Source organism: Nerophis ophidion, linkage group LG29 (assembly GCF_033978795.1).
Source record: "Nerophis ophidion isolate RoL-2023_Sa linkage group LG29, RoL_Noph_v1.0, whole genome shotgun sequence".
In the NCBI taxonomy this organism is placed as follows: Eukaryota; Metazoa; Chordata; class Actinopteri; order Syngnathiformes; family Syngnathidae; genus Nerophis; species Nerophis ophidion.
The window spans coordinates 1,776,097-1,792,397 of record NC_084639.1 but is presented as its reverse complement, the minus strand read 5'-3'; the positions used below and the strand labels follow the sequence as shown (position 1 = coordinate 1,792,397).

The following is a 16,301-nucleotide window of genomic DNA, read 5'->3' as shown; positions in this document are numbered from 1 at the left end:
GCATTTTTTTACCCTGATTTTTTACACACTGAATTTTTATGCACTGAAATTGTCCCAACTGAATTATTTTATGCTGAATTTTTTGCACTGATTTTTTTTCACGTTGAATTTTTCTACACTGAATTTTTTTTACGCTACATTTTTATACTCTGGATTTTAATACACTGAATTTTTATACATTGCATTTTTTTACACTGAATATTTACTTCTTTGTTGATTGAGTACAAAAAAATGCAGATGATTGTGTGTGTGTGTTGATGTTATTACGTCATGTGTCCACAGGGGGCAGTGTAGTGTTGGTCACACACGCACAGGTGTGGGGGATTACAGGTATTAGCTGGGAGTTCATGTGTTTGCTTTTGTGTTTGTTTTACAAGGGAAAAAAAGCTCCATCCCCCTGGAAAAGAAGGAAAGAAGGGAAGAATAATGTGGATTTATTGAGGAGAAAGAGAAGTAAATATTTGGTGGCGTTTAAGAAGTGTTTGTGTTCCACCTGCATGACAAGATGAGGACTTTTTTTAAGGCAGCACTTCCAACAAGAAGAAGATGAGGACATGTTTGAGGCAGCACTTCCAACAAGAAGAAGATGAGGACATGTTTGAGGCAGCACTTCCAACAAGAAGAAGATGAGGACATGTTTGAGGCAGCACTTCCAACAAGAAGAAGATGAGGACATGTTTGAGGCAGCACTTCCAACAAGAAGAAGAAGATGAGGACATGTTTGAGGCAGCACTTCCAACAAGAAGAAGAAGATGAGGACATGTTTGAGGCAGCACTTCCAACAACAAGAAGAAGATGAGGACATGTTTGAGGCAGCACTTCCAACAAGAAGAAGAAGATGAGGACATGTTTGAGGCAGCACTTCCAACAAGAAGAAGAAGATGAGGACATGTTTGAGGCAGCACTTCCAACAAGAAGAAGATGAGGACATGTTTGAGGCAGCACTTCCAACAAGAAGAAGAAGATGAGGACATGTTTGAGGCAGCACTTCCAACAAGAAGAAGATGAGGACATGTTTGAGGCAGCACTTCCAACAAGAAGAAGATGAGGACTTTTTTTAAGGCAGCACTTCCAACAAGAAGAAGATGAGGACATGTTTGAGGCAGCACTTCCAACAAGAAGAAGATGAGGACTTTTTTTAAGGCAGCACTTCCAACAAGAAGAAGATGAGGACATGTTTGAGGCAGCACTTCCAACAAGAAGAAGATGAGGACATGTTTGAGGCAGCACTTCCAACAAGAAGAAGATGAGGACATGTTTGAGGCAGCACTTCCAACAAGAAGAAGATGAGGACATGTTTGAGGCAGCACTTCCAACAAGAAGAAGATGAGGACATGTTTGAGGCAGCACTTCCAACAAGAAGAAGATGAGGACATGTTTGAGGCAGCACTTCCAACAAGAAGAAGATGAGGACTTTTTTTAAGGCAGCACTTCCAACAAGAAGAAGATGAGGACATGTTTGAGGCAGCACTTCCAACAAGAAGAAGAAGATGAGGACATGTTTGAGGCAGCACTTCCAACAAGAAGAAGATGAGGACATGTTTGAGGCAGCACTTCCAACAAGAAGAAGAAGATGAGGACATGTTTGAGGCAGCACTTCCAACAAGAAGAAGATGAGGACATGTTTGAGGCAGCACTTCCAACAAGAAGAAGATGAGGACTTTTTTTAAGGCAGCACTTCCAACAAGAAGAAGATGAGGACATGTTTGAGGCAGCACTTCCAACAAGAAGAAGAAGATGAGGACATGTTTGAGGCAGCACTTCCAACAAGAAGAAGATGAGGACTTTTTTTAAGGCAGCACTTCCAACAAGAAGAAGATGAGGACTTTTTTTAAGGCAGCACTTCCAACAAGAAGAAGATGAGGACATGTTTGAGGCAGCACTTCCAACAAGAAGAAGATGAGGACATGTTTGAGGCAGCACTTCCAACAAGAAGAAGATGAGGACATGTTTGAGGCAGCACTTCCAACAAGAAGAAGAAGATGAGGACATGTTTGAGGCAGCACTTCCAACAAGAAGAAGATGAGGACATGTTTGAGGCAGCACTTCCAACAAGAAGAAGATGAGGACATGTTTGAGGCAGCACTTCCAACAAGAAGAAGATGAGGACATGTTTGAGGCAGCACTTCCAACAAGAAGAAGATGAGGACATGTTTGAGGCAGCACTTCCAACAAGAAGAAGATGAGGACATGTTTGAGGCAGCACTTCCAACAAGAAGAAGAAGATGAGGACATGTTTGAGGCAGCACTTCCAACAAGAAGAAGATGAGGACATGTTTGAGGCAGCACTTCCAACAAGAAGAAGAAGATGAGGACATGTTTGAGGCAGCACTTCCAACAAGAAGAAGATGAGGACATGTTTGAGGCAGCACTTCCAACAAGAAGAAGATGAGGACATGTTTGAGGCAGCACTTCCAACAAGAAGAAGATGAGGACATGTTTGAGGCAGCACTTCCAACAAGAAGAAGATGAGGACATGTTTGAGGCAGCACTTCCAACAAGAAGAAGATGAGGACATGTTTGAGGCAGCACTTCCAACAAGAAGAAGATGAGGACATGTTTGAGGCAGCACTTCCAACAAGAAGAAGAAGATGAGGACATGTTTGAGGCAGCACTTCCAACAAGAAGAAGAAGATGAGGACATGTTTGAGGCAGCACTTCCAACAAGAAGAAGGACTAGAAGTGACGTCATACCTGAGGTGAGTGCAAACTGTGAAAGAGGTGACTTGTCTTAAAGCGACAGTACACCCGTTTAAATGAGTGACATGCAATGAAAGATGTCTCGGAGACAAGAAGAAGGACAACTAGTCTTAAAGGAATAATATTCATGGCTGAAAAACTGCAAAAGAAGAGACAAAATAATCTAAATGTTGAATAAATCTGAACACATTTAAATAATGAGTTAAATGTGTCATTAATTATTGTTATTAAATAAATTGTATCATAGGAAACATTAATTTATTTAATTATGAATTACAATTTAATGATTTATTTATGTAATGATTTAAGAAATTATTGATTTAATTATTTAATGGTTGAAGTAATGATTAAATTATGGTTTTAATATTTAATGATACAAATAATGATTAATTTAATGTGATATGTATTTTCACAATTTAATTAATTATTTAATGATTTAATGGTGTAATATTTAATTTAATGATTCAAATTGTTTAATTTAATTATTTATTGATCAAATTAAGTATTGATTCAATGATGTCATATTTAATTTAATGAGTCGAATTATTTAATGATTCAAACATGCTTTAACTCTTTGATTAAATTAAAAATTGAAGCATATTTCACGATTTCATTTATTTATTATGATTTGGATAATTAATCATTTAATGATTCAAGTAATGATTACATTACATTTTTACATTTAATTTAATGATCAAATAATGATTATTTTAATGCGTTATGTATTTAATTTAATTTCACAATTTAATCACTTATTTTAATGATTTAAGTAAGTATTAAATATTATTAATATTAATTATTTAAGTATCAATATTTAATTATTTAAGTATTAATATTTAATTTATGATTCAAATACTTGTTTAATGAATACTTTGATTATTTATTGATTCATTTAAGTATTGATTCAATGATCTAATATTTAATTTAGTGAATCAAATGATTTAATGATTCAAATAATTATTTATGATTGATTTAACTATTTGATTAATTTAATATAATCTAAGCATATTTCAATGGTTCCATTATATAATTATTTTTTAAAATAATTAATAATAATTTCGCCAGACCTACTGTGTGTGTGTGTGTGTGTGTGTGTGTGTGTGTGTGTGTGTGTGTGTGTGTGTGTGTGTGTGTGTGTGTGCGTGTGTGTGTGTGTGTGTGTGTGACAATCATTGGTACTTTAATTGTTTTTGTGTGTTTTTTTTTTTCCATATAATGTGAAAGCTGTGTAATGGTTTGTGTGTTTTTGTGTGTTTTTGTGTGTGTTGCTGCATACAGATAATGAACTGTTATTATCCCAGGAGAAGGAATTAGACAGATGTGTACAATTTGTCACGATATTGTCTTCTCACAACATGAAATGCAATCATCCTAAATGTGAGGCAAAATCTGCCCAATTGGTTTCTTTTCTCTTTTTTTTAACAAATCTTTGTTTACATGCCAATAATATGCAAGATGTAATTATTTATTATATTAAAATAAATCAATTCCCCAAAATGCATAAAAAACAAAAGTAACTTAATCAAACAATATTACAAATTATATATATATATTATATTGATAAATGCATTCCTCCTATGCAAGTTTATGGATTGTCAATATTTGCAACCTGAAAATGATTATTTTTCTCATCAATCTTGCAAACTTTTCTCTTCAGAGATGCTAGTGTGTGTGTGTGTGTGTGTGTGTGTGTGTGTGTGTGTGTGTGTGTGTGTGTGTGTGTGTGTGTGTGTGTGTGCAGCACAAGTCAATTGGTTGTTGTGGCTGTGAGTTTATTTGTTGCTAATCAGACTAATGATCCGGCGGGTGTCTGCTTAAGTGTAAAACAACATTTAGAGTGCGAGCAGGAAGTGTGCACACATGATGCTACAGTTTGTGTGCAAGGAAGGGAGAAAAGAATGAAATAGATCATGATAATAATATTAATAATGATGCTAATAACAGCAGTAGTCATGTGTTGTTTATGCCAGGAAGTCAAATGTTGGCTCATAGAAACAGGAACTTAAACTAGGGCTCTCTAAACCTTTTTAGAAATCAAAGCATCTCAAACTTTTTCATTTTCAAAACCAATGTTTTTTATTTATTATTATTATTTTTTTTTGTAAGCTTCAAGGCTTCCCTCAAGTTTTGCCCCGAGGACCCAAAGGTGTCTCAGTCATTAAAGTGTTTTTTTAATGCTTAAATTCTTATCTAACGTTGGCTCCGTCAATATAAGGTTTTAATATTTTTGTTTTATGCCTTTTATGTTTTGTTCATGGAAGAAATATGCAATATATATATCACCTTGAGGGGAATATTTAATTAGTAATTCATTTTACAGGAAACACACAAAAATACGCAAAATGTTCCTCCAATATATTCAAAATGGAATATTTGATTTGAATCCCAAATCATTTTAGTGAACCAGCTACAAATCATCATATATATATATATATATATATATATATATATATATATATATATATGATATGATATGTGTGTATATGTATATATGAAGTAGATCCCCTCGACTTGGTCATTTATTAAGCAATTGATAAATGTTGAATACGTATTGGGGTGTTACCATTTAGTGGTCAATTGTAGGGAATATGTACTGTACTGTGCTATCTAATAATAAAAGTCTCAATCAATCAATCAATCAATGTTAATTTATTGTGGCTAATTGTGCCTTATTTTAATGTACTATTATTTAATATATATCATTGTTTTAGTTGCTTAAGAGATATTCCTGGCTCTGAATGTGTTCATTGCTATTTTTATGTTTTTGTGCATTACTTGTTGCCGTCATCATTAAAGGAACAGGTTACTCATCAGTTACTCAGTACTTGAGTAGTTTTTTCACAACATACTTTTTACTTTTACTCAAGTAAATATTTGGGTGACTACTCCTTACTTTTACTTGAGTAATACATCTGTAAAGTAACAGTACTCTTACTTGAGTACAATTTCTGGCTCCTCTACCCACCTCTGGTTATTAACTACTATAGCTTTATGTTATTAATTGCAATAGCTTTTATGTTAACTACTATAGTTTTTTGTTATTAACTACTATAGTTTTTATGTTATTAAGTACGATAGTTTTTATGTTAACTACTATAGATTTATGTTTACTACTATAGTTTTTATGTTATTAACTACTATAGTTTTTATGTTAACTACTATAGTTTTTATGTGATTAACTACTATAGTTTTATGTGAACTACTATAGTTTTTATGTTATTAACTACTATAGTTTTATGTTAACTACTACAGTTTTGTTATTAACTACTCTAGTTTTATTAATTATTATAGTTTTTATGTTAACTGCTATAGTCTTAACTACTAAAATGTTGTTTTCAACTACTATTGTTTTTATGTTAATTACTATAGTTTTATGTGAAATAATATAGTTTTATGTTAACTACTATAGTTTTGTTATTAACTAAAAGACTTTTTGAGTGAACTCCTACAAGTTTTTATGTTTACTATAGTTTTATGTTAACTACTATCGTTTTTTGTGTTAATTACTATCGTTTTTATGTTAACTACAACAATTTTGTGTTATTAACTATTATAGTTTTTATGTTCACTACTATAGTTTTGTTATTAACTACTAGACTTTTTAAGTTAACTCCTATAGTTTTTATGTTAACTATTACATTTTTTATGTTAACTACTATCGTTTTTATGTTAACTACTATCGTTTTTATGTTAACTACTATCGTTTTTATGTTAACTACTATCGTTTTTATATCAACTACTATTGTATAGTTTTGTTTTTAACTACTATAGTTTTATGTTAACTATTATACAATTTATGTTATTAACTACTATAGTATGTACGTATATTAATTACTATAGTTTTGTTATTAACTATTAGTTATGCTAACTATGATAGTTTATGTTAATTACTATAGTTTTAACTATTATAGTTTTTCATGTTATTAACCATTAGAGTTTTGTTATTAAATATTAGTTTTGATCTTATTAGCTACTATATATTTTTTCTTATTTACTACTATATTTTTATGTTATTAACCATGATAGTTTTCATGAGGAATAACACATTAATAACATAAAATCTATAATAGCTGGACAAAAAAAAAAAAAAACATTTGGGAGGAGTTTGGGGAGATTTAACAAGGTAGTCAGAAAAAAAAGTATTCTATAATTACTTAAAAAACATAAATGTATACAAACAAAACATTTGACAGCACAAATGTTGCACAAAGGAATGGAAGTGGTATTTAATTATTGGTAATAATGTGTGTGTGTGTGTGGGGGGGTGGTATTTAATTATTAGTAATCATGTGTGTGTGTGTGGGGGGGTGGTATTTAATTATTAGTAATCATGTGTGTGTGGGGGGGGGTGGTATTTAATTATTAGTAATAATGTGTGTGTGTGGGGGGTGGGTGGTATTTAATTATTAGTAATAATGTGTGTGGGGGGGTGGTATTTAATTATTAGTAATAATGTGTGTGGGGGGGTGGTATTTAATTATTAGTAATCATGTGTGTGTGGGGGGTTGACTTCACACAGGACTTACATCTGGTGCAGATCTGGACGACGGTGCAAACATTGTCAAAAATGGTCTTTTCAGTCATTGACTTTCCTATGAAAATATTTCCCCCCTTCTCTAATGAACATTGATCATGTTCTTGTCCAAGGAACATTTGATTGGATCCTTCACATCACGCTGGGCCACACACAGCAAAGGAACCTAATTAACGAGGAGTGTGAAATAGGCTCAGCACCGACTCAATACTGATTAGGGTTTCATCTTTTTCTAGCTGTTTACTTCACCTGTGATGCACTCTCACCTTTTTGCTGCACAATTGCCAATTAGAAAGTAGGAAAGAGAGGAGTGCAAGCACTAATGTATTCCTGTCTGACGCTGACCTCAATCATTCTGTCTGTGTGTGTGTGTGTGTGTGGGTGTGTGTGTGCGTGTGTGTGTGTGTGTGTGTGTGTGTCTGTGTCTGTGTCTGTGTGTGTGTGTGTGTGTGTGTGTGTGTGTGTGTGTGTCTGTGTCTGTGTGTGTGTGTACACGGCGATATCAGATATGTTCATACAGACCTAAAGTGCAGAAATGACAGATTTGCGAGTTTTGGCCGTCAGGTTCTGCCCATCAGGAGTAAGTAGGGACAGGTACCGACCCATCGTGCACTTTATGGTGTCCTCCTCATCATTTTTAACAAATATAATCCAGATCTGAACTTGTGGAGCTGAGTTATCAACATTTCATGTGTTGTGGTGAACCATCCTGGCAAAGTTTGGCGCCATGCCACGCCCACATCGAATATTCTTGGAAAAATTTGTTCGCAATTTATCATCGCCTGCGTGTGTAGCATCAGAAATGTTAACCACGACTCATTTGGCCAAAGTCCCTAGGAGTAGTTCAGTAAACTACGACCCCTTTTTGTCCACCAAAATATGGCCAACAACTATCAGAGCAAAGTTTGGCGCCATGCCACGCCCACATCTAAGGGCATCGGAAAAATGTGTTCATAATTTATCATCACCTGTATGTGTAGCATCAGAAATTTTTAACTACGACTCATTTGACTTAAGTCGTGAAGGGTAGTTTAATAAACTACAACCCCTTTTTTCACCAAAATATGACCAAAAACTATCAGAGCAATGTTTGCCGCCATGCCACGCCCACGTCTTATGGTGTCGGAAAAAATTGTTCGCAGTTTATCATCCACTGTGTGTGTAGCATCAGAAATTTTTAACCACGACTCATTTGACTAAAGTCGTGAAGGGTAGTTCAATGAACTACAACCCCTTTTTTCACCAAAATATGACCAAAAACTATCAGAGCAATGTTTGCCGCCATGCCACGCCCACGTCTTATGGTGTCGGAAAAAATTGTTCGCAGTTTATCATCCACTGTGTGTGTAGCATCAGAAATTTTCAACCGCGACTCATTTGGCCAAAGTCCCTAGCACAAGTTTGGTAAACTACAACCCCTTCTTGTCCACCAAAATATGGCCAACAACCATCGACGCAAAGTTTGGCGCCATGCCACGCCCACATCTAATGTGTCAGAAAAATGTGTTCATAATTTATCATCGCCTGTGTGTGTAGCATCAGAAATTTTCAACCGCAACTCATTTGACCAAAGTCCCTAGGGGTAATTCGGTAAACTACGACCCCTTTTTTCACCAAAATATGGCCAACAACTATCAGAGCAAAGTTTGGCGCCATGCCACGCCCACATCTAAGGGCATCGGAAAAATGTGTTCATAATTTATCATCGCCTGTATGTGTAGCATCAGAAATTTTTAACTACGACTCATTTGACTTAAGTCGTGAAGGGTAGTTCAATGAACTACAACCCCTTTTTTCACCAAAATATGGCCAACAACTATTAGAGCAAAGTTTGGCGCCATGCCACGCCCACGTCTTATGGTGTCGGAAAAATTTGTTCGCAGTTTACCATCGCCTGTGTGTGTAGCATCAGAAATTTTCAACCGCGACTCATTTGGCCAAAGTCCCTAGCACAAGTTTGGTAAACTACAACCCCTTCTTGTCCACCAAAATATGGCCAACAACCATCGACGCAAAGTTTGGCGTTATGCCACGCCCACATCGAATGTGTCAGAAAAATGTGTTCATAATTTATCATCGCCTGTGTGTGTAGCATCAGAAATTTTCAACCGCAACTCATTTGATCAAAGTCCCTAGGGGTAATTCGGTAAACTACGACCCCTTTTTTCACCAAAATATGGCCAACAACCATCAGAGCGAAGTTTGGCGCCATGCCACGCCCACATCTTGTGGCATCGGAAAAATGTGTTCGCAGTTTATCATCCACTGTGTGTGTAGCATTAGGAGCAAAGTCCTTAAGGGTAGTTTGGTAAACTGCGACCCCTTTTTGTCCACCGAAATATGGCCAACAACTATCAGAGCGAAGTTTGGCGCCATGCCACGCCCACATCTAATGGCGTCAGAAAAATTAGTTCCCAGTTTATCATCCACTGTGTGTGTAGCATCAGAAATGTTAACCACGACTCATTTGGCCAAAGTCCCTATGGGTAGTTCATTAAACTTCGACCCCTTCTTGTCCACCAAAATATGGCCAACAAACATCGGAGCAAAGTTTGGCGACATGCCACGCCCACATCGAATATTCTTGGAAAAATGTGTTCGTAATTTATCATCGCCTGCGTGTGTAGCATCAGGAGCAAAGTCCCTAGGGGTAGTTTGGTAAACTGCGACACCTTTTTGTCCACCAAAATATGGCCAACAACTATCAGAGCGAAGTTTGGCGCCATGCCACGCCCACATCTTATGGCATCGGAAAAATTTGTTCACAGTTTATCATCCACTGTGTGTGTAGCATCAGACATCTTTAACCACGACTCATTTGGCCAAAATCCCTAGGAGGAGTTTGGTAAACTACGACCCCTTCATGTCCACCAAAATATGGCCAACAAACATCGGAGCGAAGTTTGGCGCCATGCCACGCCCACATCTAATGGCATCGGAAAAATTTGTTCGCAGTTTATCATCCACTGTGTGTGTAGCATCAGAAATTTTAGCCACCACTCATTTGGCCAAAGTCCCTAGGGGTAGTTCGGTAAACTGCGACCCCTTCTTGTCCACCAAAATATGGCCAACAAACATCGGAGCAAAGTTTGGCGACATGCCACGCCCACATCGAATATTCTTGGAAAAATTAGTTCGCAATTTATCATCGCCTGTGTGTGTAGCATCAGAAATTTTAACCACGACTAATTTGACCAAAGTCCCTAGGAGTAGTTCAGTAAACTACGACCCCTTTTTGTCCACCAAAATATGGCCAACAACCATCAGAGCGAAGTTTGGCGCCATGCCACGCCCACATATAATAGCGTCGAAAAAATATGTTTGCAATTTATCATCGCCTGTGGGTTGCATCAGAAATTTTAACCACGACTCATTTGACCAAAAGTCTCTCCAGGGAATTTGTTGAGGTATACGACCCCTTTTTTACCCAAAAATGAAAGGCAAAAACCAAGATGGCCGACTTCCTGTTTGTTTTCAGGTATGGGTTCTTGAGACTTTTACGTGTGTCTCATCACTGTAGACCTATCCTCCGATTTTTGTGTCCTTACGTGAAATTGGTAAGTGGGGATAATTGAAATTTTTTAAAGGTGGAGCTAGAGAGCTAATTTAGCAATTTAATTTGGAGTTCCTTTAAGTCGTAGCAACGACCTTGCCAAGCCCTTCCAGTAATTTGTTCCTTAAATTGAGCATGCCTTCCCCTTGCAGCGCAGACGGCTTCTCCCTGATGTTGTCCAGTGTACAATTTTAGTCCAGAAATGACAGAAGTCAATCATTTGCTGCAACTTTTGGGGTACCAAGAACGACCGCCGGCATCTTCCGAGTTTGTGGATACACGGGGGCAAGGCTGACTCCAGTCAGCAGATGTTTATCACCGTCCGGGCAAGGAAAAAGTGGGTATTTTCCGTGGTTGCGCTGAACTTTGAGCTCTCGCGATAATCCGGCCAGTCAGTCCAACAAAAGTCGACAAACGGGTGTATCGCCACAAAAGACGGGAAAGGAATCTGGACCTTCTTCACTTCGGAAGTCTCGTAGCAACGACCTTGCCAAGTCCTTCCAGCGGGAAGATGAAATCCAGTAACTCGGTCCTTAATTTGAGCATGCCTTCTCCTTGCAGCGCAGACGGCTTCTCCCAGATGTTGTCCAGTGTACAATTTTAGTCCAGAAATGACAGAAGTTAATCAGTTGTTGCAACTTTTGGGGTACAGAGAACGACCGCCAGCATCTTCTGAGTTTGTGGATACACGGGGCAAGGCTGACTCCAGTCAGCAGATGTTTATCACCGTTTGGGCAAGGAAAAAATGGGTATTTTCCGTGGTTGCGCAGAACTCTGAGCTCTCGCGATAACCCAGCCAGTCAGTCCAACAAAAGTCGACAAACGGGTGTATCGCCACAAAAGAAGGGGAAGGAATATGGAGCTTCTTCACTTCGGAAGTCTCGTAGCAATGATCTTGTCAAGCCCTTCAAGTAATTTTGTCCTTAAATTGAGCATGTCTTCCCCTTGCAGCGCGGATGGCTTCTCCCAGATGTTGTCCAGTGGAGAATTTTAGTCCAGAAATGACAGAAGTCAATCATTTGTTGCAGCTTTTGGGGTACAGAGAAGGACTGCCAGCATCTTCTGAGTTTGTGGATACACCGGGTCAAGGCTGACTCCAGTCAGCAGATGTTTGTTATCATGATTGATCGTTGATCGTATCATGATAACAAGTAGACGCTTTCAACGAGTCGCCAGGCACACAAGCCTCCAATTCTCCCAAGAGTCCATCCATGGTATTTACAGCAACAGGACAGGCAGGTTCCACCCCAAAATCCCGCCTTTTTGTCAGGAAGATCCTGTCAATTTTGTCGATGGGCTGCTGGATCAATATCAATATCATGGTTTTGATATTGCAGAGCAGTGCAAACACTGGCTCTTACTGTTGAATGTGAAAGCGGCGAGTTGCTGATTAGCCACGCCCCCCCCTCATTCATCAAACACGATGGAGTCTTCCGGAGACAAAGCGGCCTCTCGGCGCCCCGCCGGCAGTCCGCAGCAACCAAAGGACTCGCTATTCCCTCAAAGACCTCGGACTCCTTTTAATGATCCCAAAGCCCATTTTTGCTCTCTGCTGGATGTGGAATCAAAGACAAATATCACGTATGAATAAACTTTGACTGATGTTCAGGCTGCAGGCTACCGCTTGAAAAGTAATAACAAAATACCGTCAATTCCGGACTATAAGCGGTTACTTTTTTTCCTTAGCTTTGAACCCTGCGGCTTAAAAACGTGTGCGGCTAATTTATGGATTTTTCTACGCTGACGGCCATAATGGAAATAGTTGGCAAACACACAAAGTTATTGATATTTTTTTTTACTGTTGTTTGTACTATGGCTCACTGTTTAGACTGGGATTTGAACCGGAAGTACAATTGCCGTTCTGTCTTCCAGCGTTTCTTCATTCATCACTCCAACTTACGCTTGTGAGTTTTACAATATATCTAAAACAATTCTCACTTCCTAAAGCGTCCCGTGTGTTTTCAGGCTTATTTGTACCTGCTGCCGTTGTTAGCTATTATGCTAACACGTTTACAAGTGTCTGTTTTAGTGTTAACTTACAACAGCAATCTTTTTGTATTGTTTTAGTTCCACAAATTCCTCAGTAAATTCACCAAAACATCAGCGTGGAGTTATTGAGTTTGTTTAGCCGATTGGAGAGCTAGCTTGCGCAGCTAGTGGGTCCATGACCATGACTTCTGTTTTGTTTGATCAGCCGTTTTACTGCCATGTTACAGACACTATTTGGAAAAAATTAAGGTATGTAAATAAATATTTACATAATATGTCCGTGTAAATAACTAATTTCTTAATGTATATTTCTGCGACTTATAGTCAGGTGCGACTTATATATGGAAAATTATGTCTTTCTTCGAATAATTAGTGGATGCGGCTAATATTCCAATGCGACTTGAATACTGACCCTGTTTTGCTGATTGGAGAGCTAGCTTGCGCAGCTAGTGGGTCCATGACCATGACTTCTGTTTTGTTTGATCAGCCATTTTACTGCCTTGTTACAGACATTATTTGGAAAAAATTAAGGTATGTAAATAAATATTTACATAATATGTCCGTGTAAATAACTAATTTCTTAATGTATATTTCCGCGACTTATAGTCAGGTGCGACTTATATATGGAGTCAGTTTAACTGATTTGAGAGCTAGCTTCTACAGCTAAGAGGATTTTGTTTTGTTTGATCAGCCGTTTTACTGCCGTGTTGCAAGCATCGTTTTGAAAAAAAAAAGGATTAATGTGAATGATTTATGTTCTTTATATAGCGCTTTTGCGTTAGAGACTCAAAGCGCTTTGATAGTGAAACCCGTACATCTGTTAAGCTACATTGAAACCGGGGAGCGGGTGGGTAAAGTTCCTTGCCCAAGGACACAGCAGTGACTAGCATGGTGGAATATTTGTATGTAAATAACTCATTTCACAACAAGTAGATCTGCGACTTATAGTCAGGTGCAACTTATATATGGAAAATTATGTTTTTCTTCTAGAAAAAAGAGTGGTTGCGGCTTATATTCCAATGCGACTAATATACTGAGTTGTGTTTTGCTGATTGGAGAGCTAGCTTGCGCAGCAAGTGGTTCCTTTACCATGACTTCTGTTTTGTTTCATCAGCCGTTTTACTGCCTTGTTACAGACACCATTTGGGAACAATTAAGGTATGTAAATATAACATTTAGAGAATATGTCCGTGTAAATACCTCATTTCTTAACGTATATATCTGCCACTTATAGTCAGGTGCGACTTATATATGGAAAATTATGTCTTTCTTCAAATAATTAGTGGGTGCGGCTAATATTCCAATGCGACTTGAATACTGAGCCTGTTTCGCTGAATGGAGAGCTAGCTTGCGCAGCTAGTGGGTCCATGACCATGACTTCTGTTTTGTTTCAACAGTCGTTTTACTGCCTTGTTACAGACACTGTTTGGAAACAATTAAGGTATGTAAATAAATATTTAGAGAATATGTCTGTGTAAATAACTAATTTCTTAACGAATATATCTGCGACTTATAGTCAGGTGCGACTTATATATGGAGTCAGTTTAACTGATTTGAGAGCTAGCTTCTACAGCTAAGAGGATTTTGTTTTGTTTGATCAGCCATTTTACTGCCGTGTTGCAAGCATCGTTTTGAAAAAAAAAAGGATTAATGTGAATGATTTATGTTCTTTATATAGCGCTTTTGCGTTAGAGACTCAAAGCGCTTTGATAGTGAAACCCGTACATCTGTTAAGCTACATTGAAACCGGGGAGCGGGTGGGTAAAGTGCCTTGCCCAAGGACACAGCAGTGACTAGCATGGTGGAATATTTGTATGTAAATAACTCATTTCACAACAAGTAGATCTGCGACTTATAGTCAGGTGCAACTTATATATGGAAAATTATGTTTTTCTTCTAGAAAAAAGAGTGGTTGCGGCTTATATTCCAATGCGACTTATATACTGAGTTGTGTTTTGCTGATTGGAGAGCTAGCTTGCGCAGCAAGTGGTTCCTTTACCATGACTTCTGTTTTGTTTCATCAGCCGTTTTACTGCCTTGTTACAGACACCATTTGGGAACAATTAAGGTATGTAAATAAACATTTAGAGAATATGTCCGTGTAAATACCTCATTTCTTAACGTATATATCTGCCACTTATAGTCAGGTGCGACTTATATATGGAAAATTATGTCTTTCTTCAAATAATTAGCGGGTGCGGCTAATATTCCAATGCGACTTGAATACTGAGCCTGTTTCGCTGAATGGAGAGCTAGCTTGCGCAGCTAGTGGGTCCATGACCATGACTTCTGTTTTGTTTCAACAGTCGTTTTACTGCCTTGTTACAGACACTGTTTGGAAACAATTAAGGTATGTAAATAAATATTTAGAGAATATGTCTGTGTAAATAACTAATTTCTTAACGAATATATCTGCGACTTATAGTCAGGTGCGACTTATATATGGAAAAATTAGTTTTTCTTCTAAAAATTAGTGGTTGCGGCTTATAGTCCAATGCGACTTAAATACTGAGCCTGGTCCGCTGATTGGGTCCATGACCACGGCTTCTGTTTTGTTTCATCAGCCATTTTACTGCCTTGCTACAGACACTGTTTGGAAACAATTAACGTATGTAAATAAATATTTACAGAACATTTCTGTGTAAATAACTCATTTCTTCAGGTATATATCTGCGACTTATAGTCAGGTGCGACTTATATATGACAAATGTTTTTTCTTCCAAAAAATAGTGGGTGTGGCTTATATACCGGTGCAGAAAATACGATAAGTTGTTTTATGTTCCATTTTAAATATGCCTTCCTTTAATCAACCATTGCTTTGAATGCATTTGTGCTCATTTCCTTTTTCGGGTAGAATCCGAGCAAACGTGACCGCAAAGCACGCAGGTCATGCGTGGCTGAGAATGCACGGTGGCAGACCACCACGATGTATCCCGACGGGCATCTTGGCCGCCGCCTGCTGGGATGCAATTAAGCAAGCAGATGTTTCTGAGAGGACGACGGCGCTCAGGGAAAACACAAGCCGGCCATGAAAAGCCCACTTAGAGAATTCTCCGCGGGGAGATTCAGACCGGGAATATGTTGCCGGGATACGGCGGGCTAACCACCGCGTCAAGTGTCCACAATATCGTAAAAAAGTCATGTTGAAAAAGTTTTATGTCGATAGAAGCTGGCTAGAAATTTAGATTCTTCTCCGGTCAAGTAGCAATATCACCGGGTTGAGTTGATCAGAGTGCAGTCGTCCATCGCAAATTTCACGATAAGTACAGCGGCGAAAGGGATTCACGCAAACCCATTCTTGGGTGTGTCTCGCGTCAGCGGAAGAGGGAGGGGCTTATCGTCTTGCAATGCGGTCTGCTGGAAATGATGGAAAACACCACTCTGCATAGCAACCGATGCTGACGTCAAAGTTGCAATTCCACAAAATATATTTGAAGATATTGAACACTCTACTACCCTCCGAAATTTGTCATGTTTCACGTGTCAGATAAAAGGGGCCATAAGCCGCATCCACCACATTTTTTA

General features: G+C 38.0%; 1 protein-coding gene and 1 pseudogene across 1 annotated transcript in view; one reads left to right on the top strand and one right to left on the bottom strand.

Moving 5' to 3' along the window:
- The window catches only part of LOC133545903 (uncharacterized), a 66,009-nt pseudogene that overhangs the window by 15,721 nt on the left and 33,987 nt on the right, over window positions 1-16,301 (bottom strand).
- The window catches only part of htr4 (5-hydroxytryptamine receptor 4), a 190,722-nt gene continuing 176,106 nt past the window's right edge, over window positions 1,686-16,301 (top strand). The window contains exon 1 of the mRNA XM_061891849.1: window positions 1,686-2,699. The gene's annotated coding sequence lies outside the window, so the exon portion shown is untranslated. The remainder of the gene's footprint in view (window positions 2,700-16,301) is intronic.